Raw genomic sequence first — 17,699 nt, 5'->3', positions numbered from 1 at the left:
TTCGCTGCTGGCGAAATGTGGAATTTTCCAGCGAATCCATGCCTGTTAAATGTATTCACCCATCACTAATCATGATTATATAAAACCCCTAAGGGCTTGTTTATTTTCAGCACAATTGTGTCTATTTGACTTTGGAGCGCACACGTTTACTATGCATCCAGATGCAAAAACCTAATCAGTTCCAAAAAGAGGTGTAAACACATCACAAACAAGGTGTACAAGAGAAACCGAAGATAAACCAGGATATTATGCAACATAACTGTTTATAAGATGGGGAGGCCTATTTATCAAAATTCACATTTTTGTAATATTAGATGTTTTATATTAGATGTTTTTTCTCTGAATAAACTCATATTTTCCAAAAAAAATTAGTTCAAATATAAAGAATCCAAATATAAAAAACTTGATTGTGTAAAATTGTCAAAAAACTAGGAATTTGTGAGTTTATAATCTCAAAAAAAATCAAAAAAGTTGGACAACTCCCATTGGCTTCTACATAGTAACATACTGTAGTAGTAACATAGGTACATAGGACAACTCCCATTGGCTTCTACACGAACTTATGGCTTTAAGATGCCAAATGTTTAAAGGGCACATTTACTAAAGGTCGAATTTCGAAGTGCTAAAACTTCGAAATTCGACCATCGAATTTGAAAAATTCGATAGTCTATTTTTTTCTGGATTCAATTTAGCAGTTTTCGATCGAATTAAAATCGTTTGAACGATCGTAGAAATCTTTTGAATCGAATGATTCAAACGATTTAATCGATCGAACAAGCGATTTTACAAAAAACAACTTTGACTTCTAAAAACTTAGCCAAATGTTGGCTATAGTTTCTAGGAGGTCCCCACAGGGTAACATAGTAATTTGGCAGTTTTAAGGTGGCAAAGTGTCAAAGTCAAAGTAAATCGATTTTCGAATGGTCGAATATTCAAAGTATTTTCAATTCGAATCGAAGTCGAATTTGGCCTATTCAATGGTCGAGGTACCCAAAAATTACTAATTGTTTTTTTTTTAAAAATTACTAAGTTTTTGAATTCGAAAATTCACTTTGAATTCACTTCGACCTTTAGTAAATGTGCCCCCAAATGTGAGTTCTTCAAGTTTTTTTGTGCTTAATAAATCTCTAAAATTGAATTTTTGAAACTGTAATACGATTTTGTAAGTTTTAGGTAAAAAAAACTCAAATTGCAGCGAAAATTAAAATGCCTATAGTAACTGCAGGGCTTGCCAGTGTTCTCTTGGCCACCATCTGGGTCACATAATTTCTCAGCATTCTCTGTCTCTAACACAGGAGTGTTGGAGGGGAGCAAAATAACAGCAAATTTAAAAACTCACTTTATTAAGTGTCGAAGGGGGTCTGAAGGGGAATACAAATCCATCCTGTTGAATGGAGCAGCACATATGTACCACTCCCAGGATATGGCAGGTACACAGAAAGAGGGGCCTATGATGTCAGCCCAGGTCTAAATGCACAGCAGAAATTTTGGCAGTTACAGTGGTGAATGTAGCAAATTTGAGACACAGTACTAGGCTCATTTATCAACACTGGGCAAATTTGCACATGGGCAGTAACCCGTAGCAACTAATCAGTGTTTGGCTTTTTTCAGGCAGCTGCAGGTAGAACAATGAATGCAACAATCTGATGGTTGCTATGGGTAACTGCCCATGGGCTAATTTGCCCAGTGTTGATAAATGACCCAGTTATACAAATCATTTTAATAAAGACCTTAAACTAAACTATAACACTCATTTAAATCTGGACTTTCCTTGCCTCAGATCAGAGTGGGAGCAGCTTGGTGGCAACTTCAGTTATAATTATTGCATCCTCATTTATTTCCAAAAGAAAGTGTAAAAAATAAGAAGTTAATTGTGCAAGTTTAAACCACTGAGCCATATGCTCCATTAATCTTCTTAGTGCTGAGAGTAAAGTTCAGATTTAGATTCCTCTTATCATTCCCCTCAGCTTTCAAATAAGAACACTGTTGGAGTCCAAAGGGCATCGCTCTGTTAAAAACGGGGTTATTTTATTTTTCATTAATTCCATTTTTGAAGAAACACTGGCATAATGAAACTGAGATATTAACTGATATGAACTGCAAATGTCAGGTGAATAGCACTGTCGATCTGCTTGCGTTAGCGAGTGTTGACTTTATTTCCCTTCTGATTTGGTTTCTTTTTTACAGTCGTTCTCATATTTCTGATTCTGACCTTTTATTAAGGGACAATGGGGAATGAGATGTTTTATAACATTGTGTTTGCTCATGTCTTATCATGGTGATAACCAGGGCTGGAATTAGGGGTAGGCAATAAAGCAGGGGCGTAACTACAGAGGAAGCAGACCCTGTGGCTGCAGGGGGACCCAGGAGGTATAGGGGACCCCATGAGTTGTGATGGGCGAATTTATTCCCCAGGCGCGAATTCGCAGTGAATTCCCGCGATTCACAACCGGTGAATAAATTCGCAAAACCGCCATGAAAATTCGCCGGAGTAAAAAAAAATGGACGCCGGCATCCGTTTTTTTTGGACGGACGTCGGCGTCAAAAACAGACGCTGGCATCAAAAACAAGCCGCCGGCACCGTTTCACGAATTTTTCGCAAATTTCACTGGAAATTCGTGAATTTTTTGGCGAAACGCCCCAAATTCACCCATCACTACCCATGAGGCCCAAATAATGCTCAATTTCAACATCTATTAGTAAAACAAGACAACCTCTGGATATGTTGGGGGCCCCTAAAATTAATTTGCTGTGGGGCCCAGTAACATCTAGATACGCCACTGCAATATATGTATTTGTATATGTATATGCCTAGGGCACACTGGTGGTGGTGGTGGGTGGGGTATAGAATTGCCAGGGGCGTAACTATAGAGGAAGCAGACCCTGCGGTTGCAGGGGGGCCCCGGAGTGTAGGGGGCCCAGTGAGACCCTAATTAATTAGCAATTTTAATATATCTCGGTAAAATAGGCCAACTTATAAATATTTTGGGGCCCTAAATTGAATTTGCTATGGGGCCCAGTAATAACTAGTTACGCCACTGAGAATTGCTAATTCAAAGCAAACTTTCAATTGGTCTTCATTTTTCCTTTATAGTTATGAATTATTTGCCTTCTTCTTCAGACTCTTTTCAGCTTTCCAATGGGAGTCACTGACTCCATCTAATGCTCTGCAAGGCTACACATTTATAGTTATTGCTAATATTTATTACTTGTTTTTCTATTCAGGTCCTCTTCTAATCATATTCTAGTCTCATTTCAACCAGTGCATGGTTGCTAGGATAATTTGGACTCTAGAAACTAGATATGCAAACTAGAAAGCTGCAGACTAAAAAGTTAAATAAGTCAAAAACTACAAATAATAAAAAAAATTAAAACCAATTGCAAATTGCCTGAACTCTACACCATACTAAAAGTTAATTTAACTGTAACTCTCTGCACTCTGTTCATGAGCAGTAACAAGTCATTAAAGGATAAGTAAACCTTAAAAATAAGTGAATGTAAAATGAGTGAGGATGCTATTCTAAGCACTTTTGCAATGTATATTCGTTATTTATTTCTAATGCATTTTTCTACATTTTTTGTAGTCGAAGTAAAATCGTTCGATCAATCGCTGAAATCGTTTAAATCGTTAGAACGATTTTATTTGACCGCAAAACAGTCAAATTCGCTAAAAAATACTTCGACTTTGATATTCGAAGTCGAAGTATAGCCATTCGATGGTCGAGTTTCGAAGTATATTTCACTTCGAAATTCGACCTTTGATAAATCTGCCCCGTACTGTTAACATAAATGAATTATGATACAAAAGCGCCACCTGCTGGACATTTTCTGACCAGTCTGACCACCGAGAAGTCAAGGAAGTTGGAAAAACAAAGAGGCTGCTCTGATGTTCTTCTGCTTAGGAAAAAAAATAGAAACCTTTCTGAAATCTTTCCTAACCAGAACATCAGAGCAGCCTCTTTCTTTCTCTTGACAACTTCCTTGACTACTCGGTGGTCAGACTGGTCAGGAAAATGACCAGAGAGAGCTGCTGTAACAAAATTCATTCATGTTATCAGTACATGTATCCTTTAATATTTTGGAATTAAAAAAAAAAAAAATTATGAATTTACATTGCAAAAGTGCTTAGAATAGCATCCTCATTAATTTTACAATTTATAAGGTTTACTTATCCATTAATGACAGCAATACGTATTTGAATAGTGAGCAAGGTGTATTGTGGGTAAAAAATAGAGATTAGCGCCAGTTTTTGTGCATATACAACATTTAATAATTGTTTTATCTTTGCTCAAATTTTTGTTATTCTGGTTTATGTTAGGTCAACATTAATGCATAGAATCCTTACATGAGCTTTCTTTTTCTGGCCCAAGGCATGCATTATGGAATTAAATTACGCTAAATCCTAACGAGTAATACTTAAAGGACTGATTAGTTGGGCAGGTCAAAGCTCAGAATCATGTCAGGCTACCAGCGAAGAGGCAGAGTAAGGAGCTGAAGAGGTCTGTCGCTTAGAAATTAAGGCACAAGGTAAGCATTAAAGTCAAAAAGTGGGGTTTGTAAGAATGTTCCCCTTCTTCTCTTCTTCTGTAAACAATTGATTGAGCCAGTTACTGTCCAGTGTTTCCTGCACACAGACAAGGGGTTGTGCTACATTTTACATGGTATAAATAAAGGCAGCAGGAGTAAGAACATTTATGATATACTGTGGCATTCATTCATATATTTAAAGAACATTTTGAAATATACAGGTATGGGACCTATTATCCAGAATGTTCGGGACCTGGGGTTTTCCAGATAAGGGATCTTTCCGTAATGTGGCTCTCCATACTTCTAAAGTCTAGTAAAAAAATCATGTAAACATTAAATAAATCCAACAGAACTATTTTGCTTCCGATAAGGATTAATTATATCTTAGTTGGGATCAAGTACAAGGTATTGTTTTATTAATACAAAGAAAGGGGAAATAATGTTTTCAAAAATGAAAATTATTTGCTAATAATGAAGTCTATTCTGGAATAATGGATCTACTAGAAAATCATATAAACATTAAATAAACCCAATAGGCTGGTTTTACTTCCAACAAGGATTTATTATTTCTTAGTTTGGATCAAGTACAAGGTATTGTTTTTTATTACAGAGAAAAAGGAAATCATCTTTAAAAATTTGGATTATTTGGATAAATGGAGTCTAAATGGGAAGGCTATATAATTCTCACACATTTCTATTTAGAATTTTATGTAGCAGTGCCAGTGAGACATGAACAATCAGTTTTCAAGCAATATTAAATTGTAAAATTATTTTTAATTTTTTTTAATGAAAAAAAAATTAAATTCTTTTTCTTGCGCATAAAAATAACTGTTTTTGCCTTGGAATATTTTTTTAACTTAAATTTTTACTGTTTTGACAACACAACAACAATAAAAACATGCCTTGTTTTATATATATATATATATATATATATATATATATATATATATATATATATATATATATATATATATATATATATATATATATATATATATATGGGTTGAGTGCAGAGGACCTCTTGTAGTTGACTATATATATATATATATATATATATATATATATCTTCATGAAAAAAACTTGATGTTGCTGGCCTTTTTTGTAAGTACTATTTAAAACATTTGCCGTTTACCTGAGGCTAGTATTGGATCGATGTGCTGCGCTTGGCTTGTATATATATATATATATATATATATATATATATATATATATATATATATATATATATATATATATATCTTTACTTTTGACTACCACAGTTTGCCAAGAATATATTTAAAGAAAATATACAGTATGGGGCACATTTACTTAGCTCGAGTGAAGGAACAGAATAAAAAATACTTCGAATTTCAAATATTTTTTTTTGGCTACTTCAACCTTCGACTACGACTTTGACTTCGAATCGAACGATTCAAATTTAAAATCGTTAGACTATTCGACCATTCGATAGTCGAAGTACTGTTTCTTTAAAAAAAACTTCGACCCCCTACTTCGCCAATTGAACGATTTTTCCTTCGATCGAATGAATTGCTGTAAATCCTTTCGACTTCGATATTTTAAGCCGCAGGATTTAACTTCGACATTCCAATATCGAGGGTTAATTAACCCTCGATATTCAACCCTATGTAAATGTGCCCCTATGTGTAATGCTTTGTGTTGTGTGTGTGTGTATATCATCATCATCATTTATTTATTTATATAGCGTTGTCAAGATACGCAGTGTGTATATATATATATATATATATATATATAGATATATATAGATATATATATATCTATATATATATATATATTATATATATAGGTATGGGATCTGTTATCCAGAATACTCGGGACCTGGGGTTTTGCAGATAACGGATCTTTTCATAATTTGGATCTTCATCCCTTGAGTCTACTAGAAAATCATATAAACATTAAATAAACCCAATAGGCTGGTTTTGCTTCCAATAAGGATTAGTTATATCTTAGTTTGGATCAAGTTCAAGCTACTGTTTTATTATTACAGAGAAAAACGAAAAAAAAAATTTGAATTATTTATATTAAATGGAGCTTTCTGGATAATGGGTTTGTGGATAACGAATCCCATACCTGTATATATATATTTGTATACACATAACACAAAGCATTACACCTGCTGTATATTTTTCTTTAATAATATTCTAGGGAATCTGTGGTGCTTGAAAGAAAAGCTGATGATGTTCTCTAACAGTAACCAAGTACTGAGAATGAGAATCAAGGGTTCAAAGCTCCTTACAGTATTAGGCCTAATGTTATTATCCTCCTTATGTTGTGTTATGTGTACACACCATTACCTTTATATATATATATGATTCCTGCATTCATACTCATGTTCTAGAGAGGAAATATCATCTAAAACATACATTCTGTCAAGGTCAGTTTCTGTTCAATATAAAGACATAATAGGGACTTATTGTTCTTTTCTGTTCTACGATAACACTTGCTGTTTCTCAGCTGGCCATATCTGAAGAAGGAGCTATAGGTTAAACAAAATCATATTTATGCATCAGTAATAAGTCGCTCATCACAGCAAGGCGCCTTTATGACCCTTTCTGTTCCTGTGTCAACCCAAAGTTATTTCAGATGAATGTGGAGTAAAACACGGGCGTGTACATTCATTTACAAAGTTATAGATATAACATCTCAACCTTGAATTATTATAAATAGACTCCCTACACAAGCAGATGTCCCTGCCAAAAACAATTACAAATATTAACAAGGCAATAGTAAGTATTAAATTAACTTATTTACACTGAATTTATAATTTTACAAACTGAATCACTTCACAGATCATAATTACATTTATACTGTAATTCGTACGAGTAATTCATAGCTAAACTACAACTGTTTACGCACATAACAACCCTCCTGCATGTGGCCATAGGAATAATTTAGAGCTGCGATGTAATAGCACATATTTTATACGGTGTGTATGACAATGAGTACATGTGATGCAGTGGTTAAATGTGTTATATTAGAAAAGTGCAGCATATTAAGGATATAACATATAACAGAACTATCCTTCTGGTGTGCTGTATGTGAAATAATTATATATTGAATTGCATTAGCAGGTAGCTCTCTTCTCTGACGTGTTTTATCTTCTGTTATGTAGGTAGCACAGCCAGAAATCAGAAGAAACATCATGGAATCAAATAATTCCCGATCAGCTGACTCCAGAAGTAAAAGTAGGTTCTGGGATCATTTTGTAAATAGGAATATTGGGCTTTGGTGACATTTGCTCTTCTGATAAATCTTAATTAGATGAATGGTCAGCCTTGTCGAAGTTACTAAGCCATATTTAGGGTTAGGAAAAAATGGCTAATTTGGGTTATGGAAAATGGCAAAGTTACTATATCTGTGCCCTCTCTGCATGGAGCACTTTGGAAGGGGGGCTGGCGAGAGCAACAGTTATAGCAAATGGTTTGTGTGGAGAGGGAGTGGGCATGTAGAGGTAGGATTTAGTGGTTGGTTAGAGGGGGGAAAGGGGTTCAGGTCTAGCAGCTGGTTGTGGGGGGAAAGGGGGATCAGGTCTAGCAGCTGGTTGCGGGGGAAAGGGGGATTGCCTTGCGCACATCTATATCTGTTGATCCCCCCAGTAGGCATCCCCCTTTCAATCCCCACCTGTACCCTAACAGATGCACCAGTTAGGGAGCAGTTAGGGAGCAGCAGATGTGGCCAAAGTGTGTAGGTGCACATTCTAAGGGAACCATGGAAGTATCTCCTCCTCAAGGCAGGTGTTAATTCCAGAACTCCTTAAAGTGTGTGCAGCCTGTATTATGTACCATATGTACACAACTGCATGCATTTTATTAGAGTACAGAGGATAGGTGCAGTTACACTACAACCAAAGCATGTATTTCTAATTAGCATGTTTGAATCCTAGTGTTTTTCTGGCTATGTGAAAAGGTATAAAGCAGGAAGGGGACATGACAACCAATGGAAGGTCTAGCCTGAAGGCCATTTAGGGTTTGTTGTTTTTATTCTGGATCCTCCTGGTGCAGTACATGGATCATTTAACAATGGCATTCTGACCATTTTTATACAGCTTCCCTAAATGGATGTGTATATAGAAAACAAGGAGGAGAGCAGGAGTAGCCAAAATGAAGGCTTAGTATCAATAAATCAGTAGGAATAGTTTTCACTTTCAGTTCTGCAATATCTGACATTTAGAGGCACATTTATTAAAGGTCAAATTTCAAATTCATGTGAGTTTTTTTAAAACTCTATTAAATTTGAATATACTTGAAATCCGACTAGGGGGTTATTTATAAAAAAAATCGAACATCTAAAACTCGGACAAATTTTACTGACTTGAAAACTCGAATCGAATTCGACTAAACTCAATTCGAGTTTTTTCTCTAAAAAAAACTTGAATGTCAGGAAGGCTACTAACATGTTCAAATTGGTGGACCTCTCCCATTGACTTTTACATGAATGTGCCAGGTTTTAGGTGGAGAACAGTCAAATTCGAGTTCTTAAACGACCAGAGTATGATAAATATCGAAATTTAAATTTGAATTAAAACTCAAATTGAGTTTGAATCATTCACAATTCAAATTTGAAAATTTTGACCATAAAAAAAAAAATAAAATTTGAATTTTAAATTCGACCCTCAATAAATCTGCCCCTTATAGTTGAGCTAGTGGACGCTTTAACACCCTCAACAACTTAAGGGCATGTGTACCAGTTTCTGCTTCAAAATTGTGGCAGTCCTAGGTTGGAATGAACTCTCAGTTCTTATCCTCACTCTGTTGAAGGGTGATGGGTTCAGGTTGTCTACTAAAGAACAGCCTTGTGTATTACATTACCATACTTCCACATTGACTCATTGAATTGCAAATTGTAGTCTTTATTTTTATTTTTCAGAAGCTGATGGTATTGATATTAATCTAGTTCTTCCTTTGCTGCTAAACAGCTTCCTGATGTCCACTAAGGGGCACATTTACATAGGGTCAAATATCGAGGGTTAATTAACCCTCGATATTCGACTGTTGAAGTTAAATCCTTCGACTTCGAATATCGAAGTCGAAGGATTTACCGCAATTCGTTTGATCGAACAATTAAATCCTTCGAATCGAACGATTCAAAGGATTTTAATCCATCGATCGAAAGATTTTTCTTCAAACAAAAAAAGCTAAGAAAGCCTATGGGGACCTTCCCCATAGACTAACATTGAGGTTCGGTCAGTTTTAGGTGGCGAAGTAGGGGGTTGAAGTTTTTTTTAAAGAGACAGTACTTCGACTATTGAATGGTCGAATAGGCTACTTTGATTTTAATCCATCGATCGAACAATTTTTCTTCAACCATAAAAAGCTAAGAAAGCCTATGGGGACCTTCCCCATAGACTAACATTGAGGTTCGGTCAGTTTTAGGTGGCGAAGTAGGGGGTTGAAGTTTTTTTTAAAGAGACAGTACTTCGACTATTGAATGGTCGAAAAGGCTACTTTGACCTTCGACTATGACTTTGAATCGAACGACTGTTCGATTCAAAGTCATAGTCGAAGGTCAAAGTAGCCTTTTCGATGGTCGAAGTAGCCAAAAAAATACATTTGAAATTCTAAGGTTTTTTTATTCTATTCCTTGACTCAAACTAAGTAAATGTGCCCCTAGATGTTGCTGGTTGCAGGGAGTTGGCTCCGAGTTTAGTATTGAGGATGGACACTGATGTTGGGCATCAAACCTGGTTCCAACTGTTATTCATCCCAAAGCTGTACAGTTGAGCTGATGACAAAGGTGCATGGCAGTCAAGTTTATCCAAAGTTGTAGGGTTTTAATGGAACCAGGGGTCCTAGCCAAAACCATGAAAAAATGCCCAAAACCATTGTTTCACCTCCTCTATTAATATTTATGGTAGGCATAATAAACAAACCTCCAATTATCTGTTAACTACCGGCATTAAACATTATGGTCTGTAGTTCCAAGACTTGCATTTTCAGTGCTGTCCCTTGTATAGCCCTCGAGAAATTCCGAATTTTCACCGGTCTCAACGGTCACAATTGATGTTCATGAAGTTTTTCCATATAGAGTTTATGCACTGAATCGAAGTGAACCCATCCAGATGCATGGCGTGCCATTTTACAGTTGAATTCATTTAATCCCCATGAACACGTTTTGTTTCCTTTCCAAACATTTCTTTGAATTCTCGTGAACATTTGGAAATGTGGGATTAAAATCTGCTCATGCACCTGCTCTAATATCAGAGAGACATTCTATATAATGTTAAGTCTTTCGGTATACTAAGGTCTTGATATGAAAGCATGCTTCAAAAGCTAAGGAGGAACAAAACGTTGTTTATGTAGACTTGGATACCATTTGTTTCACAGCTCACCGCACATCTCGTGTGTTTATAATTATTACAGAACCCCTTCTCGATGTTTTTCCTTGGGCGTCTTGCTGTTCGTTTCATCTTCCCCGGCTTCATGTTTTCAGCTGGTGTTTTTCTTGCTTGTCATTATTGAGAGTTTATAAAGTGAGGCCGCATAGACACATAAAGCTATAAACAATTTTAATTGGTTCCCATGACGATATGTGGCATTATTAAACATTAAAGTCTGTGATAAAATATTTAATAGGACACTTTTAAGCCATAAAAATTAATGTTGTTATCACTAGTTTTCTGTTATATCACGAGAACCCTTCTTAGCATCCATCTGTAAACTTCATAATGGAGAAGCTGCCTGTGTTGAGAAATAAAGGGAGTTGGATGAACACAGCTATAAAGAAATCACTGCTTGCCAGTGAATACAAACTATGCTTGACTTCACATTAAAGTGTACTGTTACACTTGTAATACCACCTACACTCACTTCTTTCCGGAAGGGGGAACAACCATCTTTGCCAAATATTACCGATACACAATTTACAGTATATACTCCAGGGCGCTCAATAGTAAGTTAAATATTACCTATATGAAATGTTAGCTAGTTAAAATTCACAAGACACTAAAATAATTAGTAAAGCAATATTAATTAAGGCAGGAACGTGGGATGGATAAGAAAAGTGGTTGGAAGAGAAGAATGATACCAATGCCACAGGGGAGTGTTGTTAAAGGGGAACTATCTTGAAAATGAAAATTTAATATAAGCTTCATCAGACTGAAATACAATCAATTAAACATTCTGCATAATATCTGCCATAATCAAGTTTATCTTCACTATCCCTCTCTCAGCATCTGTTTTGCCTCATTCTCTCTTCATGCAGCAGTTGGGTGTCAAATATTTATTGACAGTTAAATCCAATATATACTCGAGTATAAGCCGACCCGAGTATAAGCCGAGGTACCTAATTTTACCTACAAAAACTGGGAAAATGTATTGACTCGAGTATAAGCCTAGGGTGAGTGGGTTAAAGAAAACTGGTACATTTCACAAGTCTAAGCCAAGGCAGTTTGTCAGCAATGGAGAATGGGTTGAAGTCTCTTGTACACACACATCACACATTTTTATGGTTCCTCAGTCTAGCTATGTATATCCATCAGTAAAAAGATAGTGTGTGCCATACAGGGGCAGCAGTAATTAGGCATGGTACACAGCTCCTAACACAAAATGGAGGCTTTAAAGGAGAAAGAAAGGCTTGGGGGTGCCAAACGTTAGGCACCCCCCAAGTGATTGTAGCGACTTACCAAAAACCCAGGGCCTATAGGAGTGAGCACCACGGAGAAAGCTACCGGTACTTCCGTCTTGACGCAGCTGCTCATGCGCATTAGAACGAAAAGCCGAACTTTAACTTTAAAGTCGACTTTTTCGTTCAAATGCGCATGCGCCAGTACAGGGAAATGCGCAGCTGCGCGAAGACAGAAGTACCGTAGCTTTCTCCGTGGTGCTCACTCCTATAGGCTGCTGGTTACTGCTGCTCCTGTATGTCCGTTTATACCATATATACTCGAGTATAAGCCGAGGTAGAGTTTTTTAGCACATTTTTGGTGCTGAAAAACTCGGCTTATACTTGAGTATATACAGTATATTTTATAGGGGGGCTTCTTTTCCTAGCAGATGTATTAGAGCTCACTCAAATAACTGATTCCAGTACAAATAAAATAGCTGCCTGCATGTAGAAAGACAGGATTTCTGGTGAGCGTGAGCTCTAATACTCTTCTAGGCAAAAGGAGTCCCCCTATATGATATAGTGTATCTAACTGTCAATGAATATCTGACACCCAACTGCTGCATGAAGAGAAAATTAAGAGAAACAGATGTGTTCTAATTCAAGCCCATGTTTCAAATCACTGACATTTTACCTAGGTATATTGCCAATAGATGCCCTAAGCATCAACTCTGCCTCTCCACCTATCTTTTCTGCTGAATGCACTGATGCTTCACATGATAATACACACAATGACATATTCTCACTCACAGCGTAGAGGTGGGTCAATTATAGGCTTTATTCTGCAGTGCACACCCCTGCCACAGGTGTAATAGTGAAATGCAATTAGAACAATAAACTGTGAATGAGCCAATAAGCAGTGCTTGCTGCAAAGGTGTTTATTCCAATGACATGTTTCGGACACAAAGGCCCTTTATCAAGTATAGTGTACAGGTCACATAGTGCAAGTATATATAGTGAGAGCAAGATGTGGTGTCACCTTCTCCGTAGGTGTGGTTATTAGCCCATTAGCATATCAGTCCATTCAATCCACCATAGTGTATCTTCAAACATCCATATTGCAAAATTTATGTTAACGTTCATGAAACAAATGGAACTGGCCTAGATTGTAAGGCCTACCATAAAACCTTGATATAACAAGAATTCAAATAAACAGTAGGAAGGAAAAATGCCCAATTTCTTTCCATTATCTTGTCTGGTAACTTACCGTAATATTCAATATATTCTTGCCTGTGTAAAAGGGCATACAGATATATTAAACTTTATCTGTAGGGGAAAAAGATACAAGTTAGTACCTTATTAGAGATTAACCCAGATAACATTTGCTGCTCCAACTGTCATTTAAGCCTTTAGGTTGCAATGTATCTAACTTTTTAATCCAAAAAGCTTCTCTTTGTAACCGATACTTTAGCATGTCTCCTCCTCTTTTAAGTGGTTGTATAACTCATGTAAGGGTGCCAGGTCCTTGGATCATCATTAAAATATATTTCTTGTCTCTCTTTCCCAATTCTGTCATCATTTTGTCCCATTCTCCAGTCATACATTAATCATACATTATTCTCTACAGCAGAAAGTATTGGAAGTTCTTTTTCAAAGCTCTTGTAGCAACTGTTTCTTCTCCCATGTTCCCTTTTTGCATAAGGAGATTGATGCTGGCATAGAAGCAATGTAGACCATTGTATGGATGTAGGGGATGAAGATGTATGGGAGATTAAAGGGGTTTTTATTCAGCAGCTCTCCAGTTTGCAATTTCAGCAAACTCAGGATCCTGCAATTTCAGGATCCAAAGTACCCTACCAACCATGCATTGGTATGAATAAGAAATATGAATAGGAGAGGACCTGATTAGTGATGGGCGAATTTATTCGGCAAGTGTGAATTTGCGGCGAATTTGCACGATTCGCCGCTGGCGAATAAAATAGCGAGATGGCTGCGAAAATTCGCTGGCAAAAATTCGCCGGCATAAAAAAAAATGGACGATTTTTGGACGCGTAAAAAAAACGGACGCCGGCGTAAAAAAAAACAACGCCGGTGTCAAAAATGAGACGCAGGCTCAGTTTCGTGAATTTTTCGGTGTTTTGCAAAAACAACGCAAATTCGCCCATCACTAGACCTGAATAGAAAGATGAGTAATAAAAAGTAGCAATAACAATTCATGTATATTCTTACAGGGCATGTGTTTTTAGATGGGCTCAGTGATCCCTATTTGAAAGCTGGCAAGAGTCAGAAGAAGAAGAAAGCAAATAATTCTAAAACTATTTAAAAAAAATGAAAGCCAATTGAAAAGTTGCTTAGAATTAGCCACTCTATAACATACTAAAAGTTAACCTAAAGGTGAACTACTCCTTTAACGGAATTCTGCCATAAGGAGTTTAGAGCAGGAATACCTGGGGATATATGATTGTTCTGTTGGACCAAGGATTTAGGGGTGAAGTATTTGGGGGGGGGGGTGGCAGTATCTAATGGTACTTGTTCCTTAAACTGTTCCTTAAATACAACTGATAAAAAAATAAATAAATCAGTAGTATAACTTTAAAGAGCTAGTGATAATACTTGCAAACAATGTCCTCAAAATACCCTTGTTTACCAACAAGTAAATACTGCCAGAAAAGAGAACTTATGTGTTGGTAATGACTGTAATGGAACAAGCAGTTCCTTAATGAGCTCGAAGAAAGCACGTTTTCCACATGCACAATTAATGCTGCTTGTCATAAACATTACTTTGAAAGGTTAGCATGTTAACAGCTTTTTCAGAAGTGCTTGTTAGTGATAAGTACATTCAGCTTAATTGTAGAGCATATATACCCAAATAATGAGCACAGCAGAGTACAGCATATATAAAAGTCTCTCTACAATATTAGACAGGAATGAGATCTGTTATCCAGAAAGCTCTGAATTGCAGGATCATCTCCCAATCCAAGTTTTGAAAAGATTTCCTTTTTCTCTGTAATTATAAAACAATACCTTGTTCCTGATCCAAGCAAAGATATAATATGAAATGCTGTATTTTTTATACTAACTATAAACATGAACTTACTGCACCACAAGCCTAATCAAACAAATAATTTCTGCTTTCAAAGTTGGCTACAGGGGGTCCCCATCTTGTAACTTTGTTAAACATCTTTGCAAGACCAAGACTGTGCACATGCTCAGTGTGGTCTGGGCTGCTTCGGGATCGTCATAAACAAAGCTGCTTGAGTTCTGCATGGCTGGGAAGTAAGGGGGGCTCCCCCTGCTGTTCATAAGTATGATTGTTTCCCTGCTCAGCAGTTAGGGACCGTCTGACAATTCCTATCCACAGCAGTAAATGAAGGGAGAATTTCACTGCATACAGTCAGGTTTCTTATAAAAACAGTACACGTTTTTAATTAAAGTATATTGGAGGTTTCTTTCTTCATTAAAGAAAGTAAAAATGGGATTTTATTTTTTTGCCTTTACATGCCCTTTAAGCACTATTTCCCCCACTCCACCACATGGTGTCCATTTTGAAATTATGAAAATACTACACCAGATTTTACAGATATATCAGTATTGGTTCACCAAGGCAATCTGAATTTAACAGTAAGGGGGGAATGTAATAAAAATCTGTAACGGAAAAAAGATTTGCAATGCGAAAAATTATGTCTCTCTGCAAATAAATTTGCCTTTGTGCAAATTTAATACAGCTTTTGAGAACCCAGAAACAGTTTAGCGACCACAACCGACAGTGGAAGAAGGTTGGCGAATTTTATAGTTAGCGTCAGTGCGCAGAGAATGTAATTAAACCTCTTAATGAAAAAGTTATGTCTGTTCCAAAAGATTAACGACACCTTCTAGCACTTCTTAACAGTGGGCAATGCGCAATTAAATTTGCAATGTAATAACAGTTTAAAGAAGAGTATTACATTGCGAAATTATACGTTTTATTCTTATTTGTGCTGATTGTTTTGATCTTTTCGACTTTTATTACATTCCCCCATAAGTCTTTAACTGAGCGCAATAGAGTTATGGAGTTCCTGCCAGCTACTTTGCATAGCGCAAACAACAGGGAATATAATATGGGCAAAAGAGCTGGCACAAGTTTGAATCCTAGAGCATTCTATGCACTTTGTATTCACAAATTCACTCTGCTCTTTTATCACATTCCATGTGATGTTTAACTTTAAGACAATTACTTTGCCAATGTGATCTGTTATGGACTCAAAATCCAGAATCCTTTCTCTGTGCTTGGGATTTGCATTGGGGAGCAGGAAAGTTGCTTCCCAATAAAAAGTTTTGATAAATGCCAAATCAGCACCTTAGATCAGTTAGAGGAGAACTCAACCCTACAAATAAATATGGGTAGAAATGCCATTTTATATTCCGAATTTACTGCACCAGCACTAAAGTTTCAGAACCAGAAATGATTCGGGCCTTAAAATTGTGCGCAAGAGCTCACCATCTTGGACTTTGTTAGGAGTGTCAGTGACACCGCACATGCTTGGTGAGTTCTGGTCATCAACTAAAATTAAGGTTGCACATCATAGAAGCTGAAGCTAAGTAGTGCTTTCAAATGACACTCCCAATGTCATATTATCCAGTACTCTAGTAATGTGATTTAAATAATCCTTTTTCTTTTGCTTTTTGTTAATTGTTAGTCTTTTCTTTCCTTTTTTGTTATTTAAAGTTCTGTTCATTGACATGAAAAATACTTTGTTGATACCTGTAACCTATGATATGTTTTTCAAGTGTCTGTCATTATAATAAGATAGATAAGTGTATTTATAAGATATATTTAAACAGAACCTATATATCCAGAGCTGGTAATTTTATTTTTTACAGTGCCACCATAAAAAAATTTTTGGGCTACCAGGGACTTGCAAACATAAAGTGACATATACAATACAGATGAACTGGAGACCTACAATTGTTTCAGGTGTCCATAGAGCAGCCAGGCCTACAGTTTGGGAACCATAGTATTAACTGGTAACTGTTTACATCTTGGGCTATTGCAGCATATTGACTGAATTCTGTTCTAGTAGCCAAGCAGCCTTATTATAGGATCAAGCAGAATATGTTTGTTTTTTTGCTGATTATGTGTTTGTACAATTTCATGTCTAGATTCATCAGGCAAAAAGGAAGATGGAAAGCAGGAAGCTTCCAAAGAAGAAGATAATAAACCTTCAGATGAAGAAGGGTAAGTGCCACTACTGGGGGATCTATTATCTGGAATGCGTAGCATCCAGGGCTTTGCAGAAAAGAGATCTTTACATAATGCAGAGTACCATGGTTAGACTTCTAAAAACTGTAAACATTAAAAATACACCAACATTGCCATCAACATGGATTCATACAGCTTCCTTACCATTGAGGTCAACGGAATTTGTTATTCCAGAGGAAAGGCCAAACAGTCTTTCTAGATCAGGGGTCCCCAACCTTATATTTACCCGTGAGCCACATTCAAATGTAAAATGAATTGGGAAGCAACACAAGCATGGAAAAGTACCTTGGGGTGCAAAATAAGGGCTGTGATTGCCTATTTGGTAGCCCCTATGTGGACTGGCAGCCTACAGGAGGCTCTACTTGGCACTATA

The 17,699-nt window shown here is 36.5% G+C and overlaps 1 long non-coding RNA gene across 1 annotated transcript; it reads left to right on the top strand.

Moving 5' to 3' along the window:
* Positions 1-4,457: 4,457 nt before the first annotated feature.
* On the top strand, positions 4,458-17,303 carry LOC121394895. The gene is made up of 3 exons (XR_005962073.1): positions 4,458-4,527; positions 7,658-7,730; positions 17,227-17,303. It is a non-coding gene; the product is annotated as an uncharacterized LOC121394895 (long non-coding RNA).
* Positions 17,304-17,699: the final 396 nt, after the last annotated feature.

The sequence above is a fragment of the Xenopus laevis genome, chromosome 6L, assembly GCF_017654675.1.
Source record: "Xenopus laevis strain J_2021 chromosome 6L, Xenopus_laevis_v10.1, whole genome shotgun sequence".
NCBI lineage: Eukaryota > Metazoa > Chordata > Amphibia > Anura > Pipidae > Xenopus > Xenopus laevis.
Note: the sequence above shows the minus strand (reverse complement) of the source record. Positions and strands in the feature narration are given on the sequence as shown.